Source organism: Brachyhypopomus gauderio, unplaced genomic scaffold (genome assembly GCF_052324685.1).
Source record: "Brachyhypopomus gauderio isolate BG-103 unplaced genomic scaffold, BGAUD_0.2 sc91, whole genome shotgun sequence".
NCBI classification, from domain to species: Eukaryota; Metazoa; Chordata; class Actinopteri; order Gymnotiformes; family Hypopomidae; genus Brachyhypopomus; species Brachyhypopomus gauderio.
This window is the reverse complement of record NW_027506912.1, coordinates 915,347-929,775: the sequence shown is the minus strand read 5'-3', so window position 1 is coordinate 929,775 and position 14,429 is coordinate 915,347. Positions and strand designations below refer to the sequence as shown.

Here is a 14,429-nt window from a genome sequence, read left to right as displayed (position 1 = left end):
TGCAGGAGGAGGAGGAAGATGTGCAGGAGGAGGAGGAGGAGGAAGATGTGCAGGAGGAGGAGGAGGATGTGCAGGAGGAAGATGTGAAGGAGGAGGAGGATGTTCAAGAAGAGGAAGATGTCAGTGATTGGAATTCTTGATGTCAGTGACTGGAATTCTTCATCCAGTCTCTTCCTTCACCACCTTCATTCTTTTTCATTCCACATTCAGCATGGAAAAATCTTAGAAGAAAGAAAAAAAATAACCCTTATGGGACTGCAGTGCACAAATGTTATTGCAGAAGGCATTCGGTCAGTACATCCATACTGCAGTTTTGCATTACTAGGCCACAGGGTTAAGGTAATTGGGTTTAATCAGAATATTCCTCTTTTTAAATGCTCAGGGTATTGATCATTTAATGACTACGTGTAACGTATTGACCAGATGAAGAGGGATCCAACTGCGGAAGTATACCGCTTTTATTTACATAAATCACGTGTACAGAGAACGACAGGTAAATCACTAGCATTAATGTTCTCTTGGGGTGGTCGGGACGGTCCAGGGTCATAACGGGAGAGCAGAATCCAGGAGCAGGCATGAAAATGGGTCAGGGGTTAAAAAGCTGAGAAGACCGGGGGGCGGGACGTGTGACGTCATGGGGATACGGCGATGGGGGGTTGACATGTGACGTCATGGGGATACGGCGACGGGGGGGTGGCTGCTGGTGTACGGGGGTACAGCGACAGGTGATGCCAAATATTGGTAAATGTACGATGTGGTAAATGTGGTATGTGGTAAATGTAGTGGTAAATGTACGATGTGGTAAATGTACGATGTGGTAAATGTACTGGTAAATGTACGATCTGGTAAATGTAGTGGTAAATGTACGATCTGGTAAATGTAGTGGTAAATGTATGATCTGGTAAATGTAGTGGTAAATGTATGATCTGGTAAATGTAGTGGTAAATGTACGATGTGGTAAATGTGGTATGTGGTAAATGTAGTGGTAAATGTACGATGTGGTAAATGTAGTGGTAAATGTACGATGTGGTAAATGTTCGCTCTTCTGACTTGTCCGTGGTGTAGCATAAGGTCCTGCTTCTCTCCCGCTTAGCAGTAAATGAATAACATGAATGAAGAACGTTGGTATGATTGAAACGCTATTTGGCCTCTATGATGGATCTGGGTGGAAACTTCTGGCCACTGTCATTGAAATTGCCGATTTCGGAAGTGCTCTGTTTGCTTATTAAGTCAATATGATAATTAAAATATATACATATAATCTCCCGACCCCCCCAACAAAAAACTCATTGGATCTACACGATTCACGTAGGTCACCCTTTTCAACTTAATGGCTGCCGGAGGTACAGAAGGGCTGGGCAGGAGACGAGGTCTGGGGAGTGAGCAAGGGTCAGAACACGGGAGTTCAAACAGGCAGTTGAAACGCTCGGTACGCATGAGTCGACAATACTTCGCGACTAAGACATGGTGGGGAAGGTGTATAAGTATGACTGAAAAGGGGATGTGGTGATGAGAGGCAGGTGAGGCTGGTTAGGGAAGATCAGGTGGCATTCCTTACACTACCCTGTGGAAGTAGAAGTTGTAGTGCATAGTGAAGCCTATATGTTCTTCAGAGGCGACATGTAAGAGCAGAAGATAAAACACAAATATGTCAGCAGCTTGTATCCATACTCCCAAGAGCTCTTTATCTTCAAAATATGCAGAAACCAAAGAGTTCTGTATTGGAGTCTGGATGCAGAGATGAAGCTCCACCTCCTGGGGTTCTGACATAAGGAGAGGAAACATCAAAATGAAATTCTGAGTCTGCAGAAAATGATAGATGAAAAAACTGGCTCATCTCATGAAGTTCTTCAAAAGGTGTCTCTTCTTCCAAAAGGTGTAATGCTCTGGTCCAAGAAGAGCATTGACATTTTCCACAGGTGAACAAAAAGGAGGACATAGTGTACCTGGATGCAACAGGGAGTATTGTAAAAAATACCAAATGATTATATGTGATGGGGGGTGGCAAACGTAAAATGGACACAAATTAAGTGTTATATCGCGATCTATCGATCGCCAGTGGTTGGCGCCAGAGCGAACTAGTAACTCATTGAATCATAGATGTGGATCAGAGGTAAATAAACTAGATTTTTTTTTTCCGCGTGAGATATCGCAAGTGTGGCGTGAGAGCGTGGGAAAATGCGTGTGTCAAATGCGTGTGTCTCACACTCAATGCGTGAGAGTTGGCAACCCTGGATACGGGTGGACCCATACGATTGTAAAGCTGCTTTGTGACAACGTGTTGTGAAAAGCGCTATATAAATAAATTTGACTTTTGACTTTTTTTTTTATGTCACCGTTAACTACACCGGGTTGAGGCGAACTTAATAGGCCTATCTATCTACCTATTTATCATGAGCTTGTGGCTAGCTCTGACAGTGTTCAACACTGTAGCAAACGGCAGTAACTTTGTTTTACCGCAAAATGTGAAAACGATTGAAACCGGTAAATGTTCGCTCTTCTGCCTTGTCGATTCGCGTAGGTCACCCTTTTCAACTTAAAAACGGTGAGGTGACAGATTTTCATGCCTGTAATGTGTACTATTCCAACACATTCATCCCTTCCTAATGTGTACTATTCCAACACATTCATCCCTTCCTAATGTGTACTATTCCAACACATTCATCCCTTCCTAATGTGTACTATTCCAACACATTCATCCCTTCCTAATGTGTACTATTACAACACATTCACCCCTTCCTAATGTGAACTATTACAACACATTCATCCCTTCCTAATGTGTACTATTACAACACATTCATCCCTTCCTAATGTGAACTATTACAACACATTCACCCCTTCCTAATGTGAACTATTCCAACACATTCACCCCTTCCTAATGTGTACTATTACAACACATTCATCCCTTCCTAATGTGTACTATTACAACACATTCATCCCTTCCTAATGTGAACTATTACAACACATTCATCCCTTCCTAATGTGTACTATTACAACACATTCATCCCTTCCTAATGTGAACTATTACAACACATTCATCCCTTCCTAATGTGTACTATTACAACACATTCATCCCTTCCTAATGTGAACTATTACAACACATTCACCCCTTCCTAATGTGTACTATTATAACGCATTCATCCCTTCCTAATGTGTACTATTCCAACACATTCATCCCTTCCTAATGTGTACTATTACAACAAATTCATCCCTTCCTAATGTGTACTATTACAACACATTCATCCCTTCCTAATGTGTACTATTACAACACATTCATCCCTTCCTAATGTGAACTATTACAACACATTCACCCCTTCCTAATGTGTACTATTACAACGCATTCATCCCTTCCTAATGTGTACTATTCCAACACATTCATCCCTTCCTAATGTGTACTATTACAACAAATTCATCCCTTCCTAATGTGTACTATTACAACACATTCACCCCTTCCTAATGTGTACTATTACAACACATTCATCCCTTCCTAATGTGTACTATTACAACACATTCATCCCTTCCTAATGTGTACTATTCCAACACATTCATCCCTTCCTAATGTGTACTATTACAACACATTCATCCCTTCCTAATGTGTACTATTACAACAAATTCATCCCTTCCTAATGTGAACTATTACAACACATTCATCCCTTCCTAATATGTACTATTACAACGCATTCATCCCTTCCTAATGTGTACTATTCCAACGCATTCATCCCTTCCTAATATGTACTATTACAACACATTCATCCCTTCCTAATGTGTACTATTCCAACACATTCATCACTTCCTAATGTGAACTATTCCAACACATTCATCCCTTCCTAATGTGTACTATTACAACACATTCATCCCTTCCTAATGTGTACTATTCCAACACATTCATCCCTTCCTAATGTGTACTATTACAACACATTCATCACTTCCTAATGTGTACTATTCCAACACATTCACCCCTTCCTAATGTGAACTATTACAACACATTCATCCCTTCCTAATATGTACTATTACAACGCATTCATCCCTTCCTAATATGTACTATTACAACACATTCATCCCTTCCTAATGTGTACTATTCCAACACATTCATCACTTCCTAATGTGAACTATTCCAACACATTCATCCCTTCCTAATGTGTACTATTACAACACATTCATCCCTTCCTAATGTGTACTATTACAACACATTCATCCCTTCCTAATGTGTACTATTACAACACATTCATCCCTTCCTAATGTGTACTATTCCAACACATTCATCACTTCCTAATGTGAACTATTCCAACACATTCATCCCTTCCTAATGTGTACTATTACAACACATTCATCCCTTCCTAATGTGTACTATTCGAACACATTCATTCCTTCCTAATGTGTACTATTACAACACATTCATCCCTTCCTAATGTGTACTATTCCAACGCATTCATCCCTTCCTAATATGTACTATTACAACACATTCATCCCTTCCTAATGTGTACTATTCCAACACATTCATCACTTCCTAATGTGTACTATTACAACACATTCATCCCTTCCTAATGTGTACTATTACAACACATTCATCCCTTCCTAATGTGTACTATTCCAACACATTCATTCCTTCCTAATGTGTACTATTACAACACATTCATCCCTTCCTAATGTGTACTATTACAACACATTTATCCCTTCCTAATGTGTACTATTACAACACATTCATCCCTTCCTAATGTGAACTATTACAACACATTCATCTCTTCCTAATGTGTACTATTCGAACACATTCATTCCTTCCTAATGTGTACTATTACAACACATTCATCCCTTCCTAATGTGTACTATTACAACACATTCATCCCTTCCTAATGTGTACTATTCGAACACATTCATTCCTTCCTAATGTGTACTATTACAACACATTCATCCCTTCCTAATGTGTACTATTCCAACGCATTCATCCCTTCCTAATATGTACTATTACAACACATTCATCCCTTCCTAATGTGTACTATTCCAACACATTCATCACTTCCTAATGTGTACTATTCCAACACATTCATCCCTTCCTAATGTGTACTATTACAACACATTCATCCCTTCCTAATGTGTACTATTCCAACACATTCATTCCTTCCTAATGTGTACTATTACAACACATTCATCCCTTCCTAATGTGTACTATTACAACACATTTATCCCTTCCTAATGTGTACTATTACAACACATTCATCCCTTCCTAATGTGAACTATTACAACACATTCATCTCTTCCTAATGTGTACTATTCCAACACATTCATCCCTTCCTAATGTGTACTATTACAACACATTCATCCCTTCCTAATGTGTACTATTCCAACACATTCATCCCTTCCTAATGTGTACTATTACAACACATTCACCCCCTACTTGGCTACATACTTCTTGCTCTGTGGACAAGTTTGATGCTGGGTAGGATACATCATACAATCACTTGTAAAATCAGATAAGGCAATGAACATTTTAACGAATAATATACATTTTCCTTTTATTTATAATGTTCACATACTATACATATGATTTACGCTGAGATTCTTTCTTCAGAAATGCATGTATGTAAAATCTAACATCCATAAAATGTTTTAGGAGACCTGGGAAGACATGGTGTAGGGTTTGCTTATCAGCAATTTTCAAAGAAATTTTTGAGAATTTCAAAGAAGACAACACATGTAAAGTTAAATATGCATTTAGCTAAATACTGGGAATATTATGATGGATGAAATATTGATGCATGCAAATTTCATTTCAGAATTTCACAAAAGACAATAGGACCCAAAGGATCATGGAAAAAAGCCAGTGGGCTCTCAAGAGAATTCTATTCCAGAGACGACGACCGACTAGACTCGATGACTTCGTTATGACTTATCAGGACACTCATATTGCCCTTTTAAGAGAATTTGCGGATATACAAGAATATACAAGAAGGAAGGTTTGTTAAAAATATATATATTAAAAATATGGATAAATATCAAAATATTAGAGAAAAATTGTCAAGATATATAAATTGTGTTATGATGACTTATATATTGGTAGAGTACGGCATATGACAAAAAGTGATTTACGACTTTGACCTCTAGTTGACCCCGCCCCTTACCACCCCTCCCCCCCTCCCCCTCCAACCCCCCCCACTACCCTCCCCCCTCCCCCCCCCCACTCCCCCCCCCCTCTTCCTCCCCCCCCCCCCCCCTCCACCCCACCCCAACTCATTAAATCATCATCACATCAATCAACGTCAAGACGACCAAAGAGTATTAAGTTGTGCTTTGATATTTTGCTTGATAAGGTTAATTAAAACATTAATTTGATCTTCTTTGTCCGTGTTCCCTGCCTGTTTGTCCCGCCCTGCTCGTTTGTCTTCGTGTTTCCTTGTTTGTTGCCCCAGTGTCATTGCCATCACCTGTCCCTAGTTAGTTTCTATGTATAAAGTCCCAGTATTTCCCCCGTCCAGTATCCGTGATTTTGTCTACTCCGTGCCTTGTGCTTTGTCTGCCTGTTTGTAGTGAGTATTTGTTTCCGCTACAAAGTATTCCTGCCTGTTCCGTGTTTCCCCGTCGTGTTTGGTTATTCTGTCCGAGTATGTCTGTTCGCGTTTCATGTCTGGACTGCCTGCCCGTTGTGACCCATGCCTGTTATATCGATGCTGCTTCTGGAATTTCCTTGAATAAATCTCGCTCTCCTCCGCGTTTGTGTCCGTCTCCCTGTTCTGCGCTACGCAGAACGTTACATTATTTCAAAAACAGAAATCTAAACAATGCATAAACTCAGGTTCAAAATTCTTGTTTTGAGATTCTGAATATCTCTTTATTACTTTATAAATCAGAAAAAAAACTGTTTACTTACTCTCAATCTAATCATATAGATTAGAGCATCCCCAACAATAAAAGGACAAACAACAGCAAAACAGAGCAATGTAATGACTAAGTTTAACTTCAATAAAACGCAATCACAGCGCACACACTGCAACCTGTAGAACTTTTACCTTAGATTGTTGTATGTCTGTCCTGCACAATAGTTCCCCAGTCCTGTTTACAACCTAGTCATCCATCCCTGCTCCATATGTATGTCCCTCACACATTTCCTCATGATGTCTTTTCAGCTTTTTAGCTGTGCTCAGGTTTGCACTTGTGTTTCACACTGGCAGACGTGTCAGATGCGACAACCTCTGCTTTTGATATTCTGAGTATATCAGCTTCATTACATTGACAGTAAGACTGATCTGATCATATCAGCTTCATTACATTGACAGTAAGACTGCTCTGATCATATCAGCTTCATTACATTGACAGTAAGACTGATCTGATCATATCAGCTTCATTACATTGACAGTAAGACTGCTCTGATCATATCAGCTTCATTACATTGACAGTAAGACTGACCTGATCATATCAGCTTCATTACATTGACAGTAAGACTGATCTGATCATATCAGCTTCATTACATTGACAGTAATACTGGGCTCTGCAGCCACAACCTCTCCATATCAGTCATCATAGCAGAGACACCTTCACTAAAGGTAGAAATGGTCATACCTGCTGCCTCAACCCTGCATTTACCAATAAAATTAAATGTATAGGATATCACTACCTGTTCATCTCCTCACGTTTAATTGGTGTATTTATTTTTTACTTTTACATAACATAGGTATGTGTTTAAAACTTTTAGTCACAAAACATTGTATTCATTCACTTTTATTAATATTTTGTCCATTCTACCACTAAAGAAAAAATCTGTAGGGTAAAACTGACATTATTGAAAGACAGGGTACTTTATTAATTAACGTTTTCCCCCATAGAAGCACAACACGTACATATGGAGCAGGGATGGATGACTAGGTTGTAAACAGGACTGGGGAACTATTGTGCAGGACAGACATACAACAATCTAAGGTAAAAGTTCTACAGGTTGCAGTGTGTGCGCTGTGATTGCGTTTTATTGAAGTTAAACTTAGTCATTACATTGCTCTGTTTTGCTGTTGTTTGTCCTTTTATTGTTGGGGATGCTCTAATGATGATTAGATTGAGAGTAAGTAAACAGTTTTTTTCTGATTTATAAAGTAATAAAGAGATATTCAGAATCTCAAAACAAGAATTTTGAACCTGACTTTATGCATTGTTTAGATTTCTGTTTTTGAAATAAATGCAAATTAACATATATTTAATTAGATAACGCCTAAGTTGCATATTTAAACATAACATTTCAGAAAACTTGTAATTCTCTTAATGTCAATAATCAATGTGGTAAGTTTCATAGTGATTGCTAGATGACATTTTTACCCTATTCACCTGTAGTGTCTTACCTTAAACGAAGAGAATGTTTGGCCGCAATCATCTCAGTTACATATTGTTTGGTGAAAGGTGTGTTTGGAGGGTTTGGTTAATTTTGACTAGATATGCAAAACTCAATAGAAAAACAAGGAACGTGAGCTCATGTTCATGGTCAGGTTTCCTATGTAGAGTCACAGTAGAACGTGTGATTGATGATGGGCTACATATTAAGGGACCAAAAGATAAAGATTTAACAGCACAAAATAGCAACTATCCAGATATCGATGTTCTTCACTGCTCGACGGTAAACAGCTCACTTTTAGAGGTTGTAATGAGGGTAGAATCTACTAACAAGGGCAATTACAGAGAATATCCGTGTACGATGATGTCTTAACCACTCCAGTCATCCTCTGTTTTCTGGCATGTCCAACTACATTCAGAGTTATTTACAACTGTAGGCTCTGTTATTACAGCCTCTGGCCTTAATGAAATCAAAGATGAAGTTCCATCTGCTTACATTTTTGACTGGCGAGTAGATAAGACAACTGACATTTTCATGTCATGCACAACAGTCTGATAATTTGTTATGTAAATACCGCAGGCCCAAACTTAGTAATGATTTGTGGATGTTTTATATTTCAGAACGACAAAATGTCCAATCTGTCTTTGGTGTTTTAAAATAACAGATGCAGCACTTTGTGATGTAAAAAATGTGATGTACATTGTGACTACTGTCATGGCTCCCGCTAAAGGACTTTAAGATAAATTTAAAGAAATTGCCCCAGAAGCAATTTTTGTGAACTGCTATGCACATTGATTAAACTTGGTGTTAAACTGGTGCACAATTCATGCCTCGGTCCAGTGTTTTTTTGCAACTTTCTATGGGTTTGTCACATTTATTGATAAACCCACATTTACTGTTAAAGGACGGCCTTTTATAAGTCTTCAGGAAGTTCCCTGAAACTCTGCTACACAGTGGAGCTTCACATAATGGATATTAAGCACTATGACCCAACATGTATCATAGGCTCCTGCAGACTTTAGAAAGGATATGTTTTAAAAGAGTCGGGTGATTCCTGAGGAGATATTCCAACATTTGATAAAAAGTTATGGCAGTTTCTTTGATATAGGGAGACTGAAATCTGAGTTCCATGTTTTCAGAAAAAAACAGTGAATAAAACAATGTATTAATCTTTTACATATATTTACATTGTTTTAAGATTGTCATTATAAACTTGATAGTTTAACAAGTTCTCTACATAAAATTTTAAAAGAGGTAATTTTAATGTTTATACAGTGTGGTTTAACTCGGTTGAGAATGATTCTTCATTGGTTCATCAGAGTTTGTTAATTGTTTGAAGTACGCTACTTTGAAGTAGGCATATTTGTGTGTGCGCTGTTCTGTGTGACTAGGGGAGTGTGTGACTAGGGGGCGCGCGCGTGTGTGTGTGTGTGTGTGTGTCGCGGGCAGTGGACGGAGGTTTCCCTACAGCGTTAGTCAAGGTCATGTGCGAGTGCATCGGTATGTGTGTGTGTGTGTGTGTGTGTGTGTGTGTGTGTGTGTGTGTGTGTGTGTGTGTGTGTGTGTGTGTGTGTGTGTGTGTGTGAAGACCTGAGTTAATTCATTGAGGGAAAGGTGACGAGGTCAACTCAGCGTGCCGAGGACCCTCAGAGTTACTTCAAGTCAGTATGGGGCCTCACTCAGGAAAAAAATGGTTTGTATGGATATTCGCATACCACAGTCGAATGCATGTTGACTCCTCAAGGAAACGTTCCCCCTCTCTCTCTTTAAATGCTCGCGCTCTAAACACGCACCCCGGATTGGTCTATTGAGAATGCCTCCTCATTGGTTCATCAGAGTTTTGTTAACTGTTTGAAGTTATTCAAAGTAAGCATATTTGTGTGCGCATGCGCGGTTCTGTGTTACTAGGGGGTATGTATGTATGTGTGTGACTAGGGGTGTGTGTGCGCTGTTCTGTTCAGGGGAGTAGGTGTGTGTGTGTGTGTTTGTGTGTCTGAGATCCTCCTGTTCTGTTCAGGGTGTGTGCGTGTGTGTGTGTGTGTGTGTGTGTGTGACTACGGGTGTGTGTGTCTGAGATCCCTATCTTTTAGCGCTGGTCTGTGTGACTAGGGTTTGTGCACGTGTTTGTTTATGTGTGTGCGTGTGTGTGTGTGTGCATGTGTGTGTGTCGCAGGTGTCTAGGGTTATACGGCTCCGGAGAGTCAACATCAAAGAAGATCAAATTAATGTTTTAATTAACCTTATCAAGCAAAATATCAAAGCACAACTTAATACTCTTTGGTCGTCTTGACGTTGATTGATGTGATGATGATGTCATGAGTTGGGGTGGGGTGGAGGGGCGGGGGGGGGGGGGGGGGAGGAAGGGGGGGAAGTGGGGGGGGTTGGAGGGGGAGGGGGGAGGGGGTGGTAAGGGGCGGGGTCAACTAGAGGTCAAATTCGTAAATCACTTTTTGTCATATGCCGTACTCTACCAATATATATTGTTAATACCTCTAAATTAAAATCTCTCCATAAACCCTCAAGAATACTAAAATCAAACCATTTCATTTTCTAGGAGCACAGAATAGAGAGAGAGAAGTGGAAGCCAAGATAATTGAGGGAGGGATTGTTGGGATGACAGAAAAGCCATTTGTACAAGTACTGAACATTAATGACAATCACTGGATTACAGCAAGCAACATTTTCTGTGGGTCAAACAAGGTGTGCATTTATGACAGTTTGAATGCATCAATTAATAAGACCACCCATCAAATGCTGTCTTGGATGCTTCGTCCAGAAGCACCCTATTTCCTCCTCAGGAGACCTGCTGTGCAAATTCAGCAGTCAGGTAGCAACTGTGGACTTTTTGCACTGGCCTTTGCTACAGTTTTATGTGAAGGAGTGAGACCAGATGAGTGCCATTTAGAGGAGTGTTGGGATATTTTCTCCTGACCCAGATAGGCCCCAACACTACCCCGATGATCCGATTGGTTTTGACTGAGTTACCCAAGCAAAGTCTTGACACCAAAAGTTCTTTTAGATCAATTTATATGTAATATAAGTGAGTACAGAATAGCCAAAGTATACGTGGTACAAACTCTCCAGTGCACTGGTGCTCGCCTGTGCTGGACGATGTCCTCCCTTTCATACTCTTTCTCTCTCTAAGTTTCTATTTCTCTCTAAGTTTCGATAACTCCCCCCACCTTTGCTGCTCTCCCTCGAAACCCCACCTGCTCCTCTCTAGTTATCTGTCTGCTTATCTCAAAACTGCGTGCCTTGCATTTTGCACTGAATGGGCTCATTCTGTTCTTCTCAAGGCCACTGTGGCCTCTTCCCTTCTGCTCTCTCACAGTCTTCCAAGAAAACAAAGTTTCGTTTCGCCTTTAAGTTTCTTTTTTCCTACAGGAGAGAAAAAACTAAGGCAAAGACAGAGCAATGATGGAGAAAAGAGCTCCTGTCTTTCCCTTCATAAAAACACAGCCAAAATTATACAAGACCACATGAGTGTCATGTGTGTGTCAGTGAAAGGTTACATATGTGTGTGCATCATTAATCTACATATCCAATATAATGGTTAATCAAGTGATTACATATCTCTTATGCAGAGTTAAAATTATAACTCTTATTATATATATTATATAATGGAATATAATGAAATAATAAAAATGTCCACCACAGTATAAAAAAGTAATATATTTTTTCCATCTCATTATTTCAAAATCCTACAGTAAAAACACTGGCAAATCACATGAATAATACCCTAGAAAGTGTAGAGTAATTTGAAAACAATTTGTGTATTTTACACAGCCCCAAATAGTGAACATAAACAACCGAATAATCATGTATCAGTATTTTGCCAACTTCTTATTTGAGTTCGGTATCATACGACTTAAAATTCCCACACTTAAAAAATAACTGAAAAACAAAATATGGGCACATTTAATTATTTAGATAAGTACAGAACATCAATGTATAACATTTCAATCTCTCTGTGTCGTGTCCCAAAGCGCTACCGTAATACCGCCTGTATGCGCGTAAGTGAGTTTTAGTAATAAAATCGTACAATATAACTAGCATATAAGCTTTAATCTTTGTAACAGGAACCACTGGGCTACTAAACAAAAGAACCAAATATAATTATATTCGTATAGTATCAAATAAGTAGCTACGTTATCTGGCTGGGTTAGTTAGCGCTACAACATCCATTATAAAAACACTTTAACACATTGAATTTTCCACCAACTTAGTCAAGACACGAGATTCAACCGTGAGGTAACGGAACGAACAAAATAGTGTGGTTAAGATGTGGTTAAAAGGTGTTAGTGGTACGTATTACTAAGTTAAGTACTTACAGGTCAACCAGTAGTCCAACACTTCCAAACACCAACACGACAATAGGCGCAACTCCACTAAACGCCCGATGCTGATATTGAGAATAAGGAAACCTGTGGTCTGTAATGTCCGATGGTGATGGTAGGTAGAGGTGGGCGGATCGATCCAAATATCGATACCAACGCTGATATTGATTTGGAGCAATACTCGTGTAAAAAGATTAATACTCAATCTTTTTAACTCTCCCGCACACACCGACTGCTGCGTACCTGGATTCATCAAAGTCTCTTCTCTGTCTGTAATAGTGATGTGTCGTTCGCGAACGATCCGGCTCTAAGAGCCGGCTCTTTGAAGTGAACGATTGGAACCGGCTCCACAATGGGAGCCGTTTTAGGATCCTATTTGGGAGCCGCTTTTTCCTTCAGTATTGCGCTTGTGCTCTGCAAGTGCCACAGTTTTTTTCCAACATCGTTTTTATTTGTCCTTCGGTGCCTCGCTGTCTCTCCCTCTCCTTGCGCGTATTGCTCTGTTTCTGCCAGTGGTAGAGCATACTTGGCGCGTCGCGACCTGCGCGAGGGTCCGTGCGCCGAAAATGACGCAATCGCGGTGGCTCCGCCCCTGCGCGAGGACCCTCGTGCGAAGCGAGGTCGTGCACCTCTTCAGCGCAATGAACAAAGTCGTGTATGCCGGCTTCATACACCTTTACAAGGTGGAATTTAAGCACTTGTACGTCAATTTTCAATATTGGAAAAGGCCATTTTCAATATTTCCCAGCACCTTAAACTTAAATATTTATACATATACTCGAAATTATTCGAAATAATTCGCTTTTTTATCACATCGATTCAGTCAGACATCTATTTGTTGTGAAACAAAATACAGTTACATTTTCAAGTAGCCTACTTTAGCCTACTTTAGCACTTTTCAAACCTGGAACACAATGCAACATTAATTTTCGTCAGGTAATTGTTCCTTCCCCTGTTTTTGAGGGGTGTTTCTTTTTCTCACATATCGTTTCGGACAACACTGCAAAGAATGTCTCCACTGCCCGCTTGTCAAGCGTGTGCTCCACACATCTGACCAATCACACACAGCTTTCAGTTAATAATGTGGTGGGAAAACACTGAAAAAAAAAGTCTCCACTTTTTTTGTGGAAGGCAATTGACCAAGCTGTATTGCGTTCTATTTTGTGATAATTTAATAATTGCTATAATAAAAGATTTATTTATAAAGCATTGTTATGCAGCATTTTTACTCATCACAAGTGCTTAACAATGTCAATAATGAAACAAAATGTAATACAATTAGGTTTAAGCTATTAATTAATAATGTAAAAAATATATATGGGGAGCCGTTTGGGAGCCGAAAAGAGCCGGCTCTCCACAGTAAGAAGAGCCATTAGAGCCGCATCTCAAAATAGAGCCGAAAATCCCATCACTAGTCTGTAAGAGCAGCGTTGCCAACAAGTATCCGTATCTGCAGAAGCAAAAGTCCAGGGGGTGGAGCTAGATCTAGATCCAACTCCTCCCACCGTCCATAGTTTCTTTTGGTCGGTCCAGGGGGCGGAGCTGCATCTAATCCAACTCCTCCTACGTGTTGCTTACGTTTTCCGACCAGGAAATATAAATCCAATAAATTCACCCTTAAGACTGCTACCGTTTACAGATCAAAATGTTCTTTAATTGTTATTTAAATAACATAATACACGTTTTTTAAGTTTACAAGAAAACGTAAAAGTTGCCAACTCCTCAGTAAGGAAAGACGCTATTGGCTATCCTAAAAGTCACAAAATGGTGTCATCGCCTAATTT

General features: G+C 39.7%; 1 protein-coding gene across 1 annotated transcript in view; it reads right to left on the bottom strand.

The window, feature by feature from the left end:
- The window catches only part of LOC143494169 (uncharacterized), a 30,864-nt gene extending 17,010 nt beyond the window's left edge, over positions 1 to 13,854 (bottom strand). The window contains exon 1 of the mRNA XM_076992258.1: positions 12,640 to 13,854. The gene's annotated coding sequence lies outside the window, so the exon portion shown is untranslated. The remainder of the gene's footprint in view (positions 1 to 12,639) is intronic.
- Positions 13,855 to 14,429: the final 575 nt, after the last annotated feature.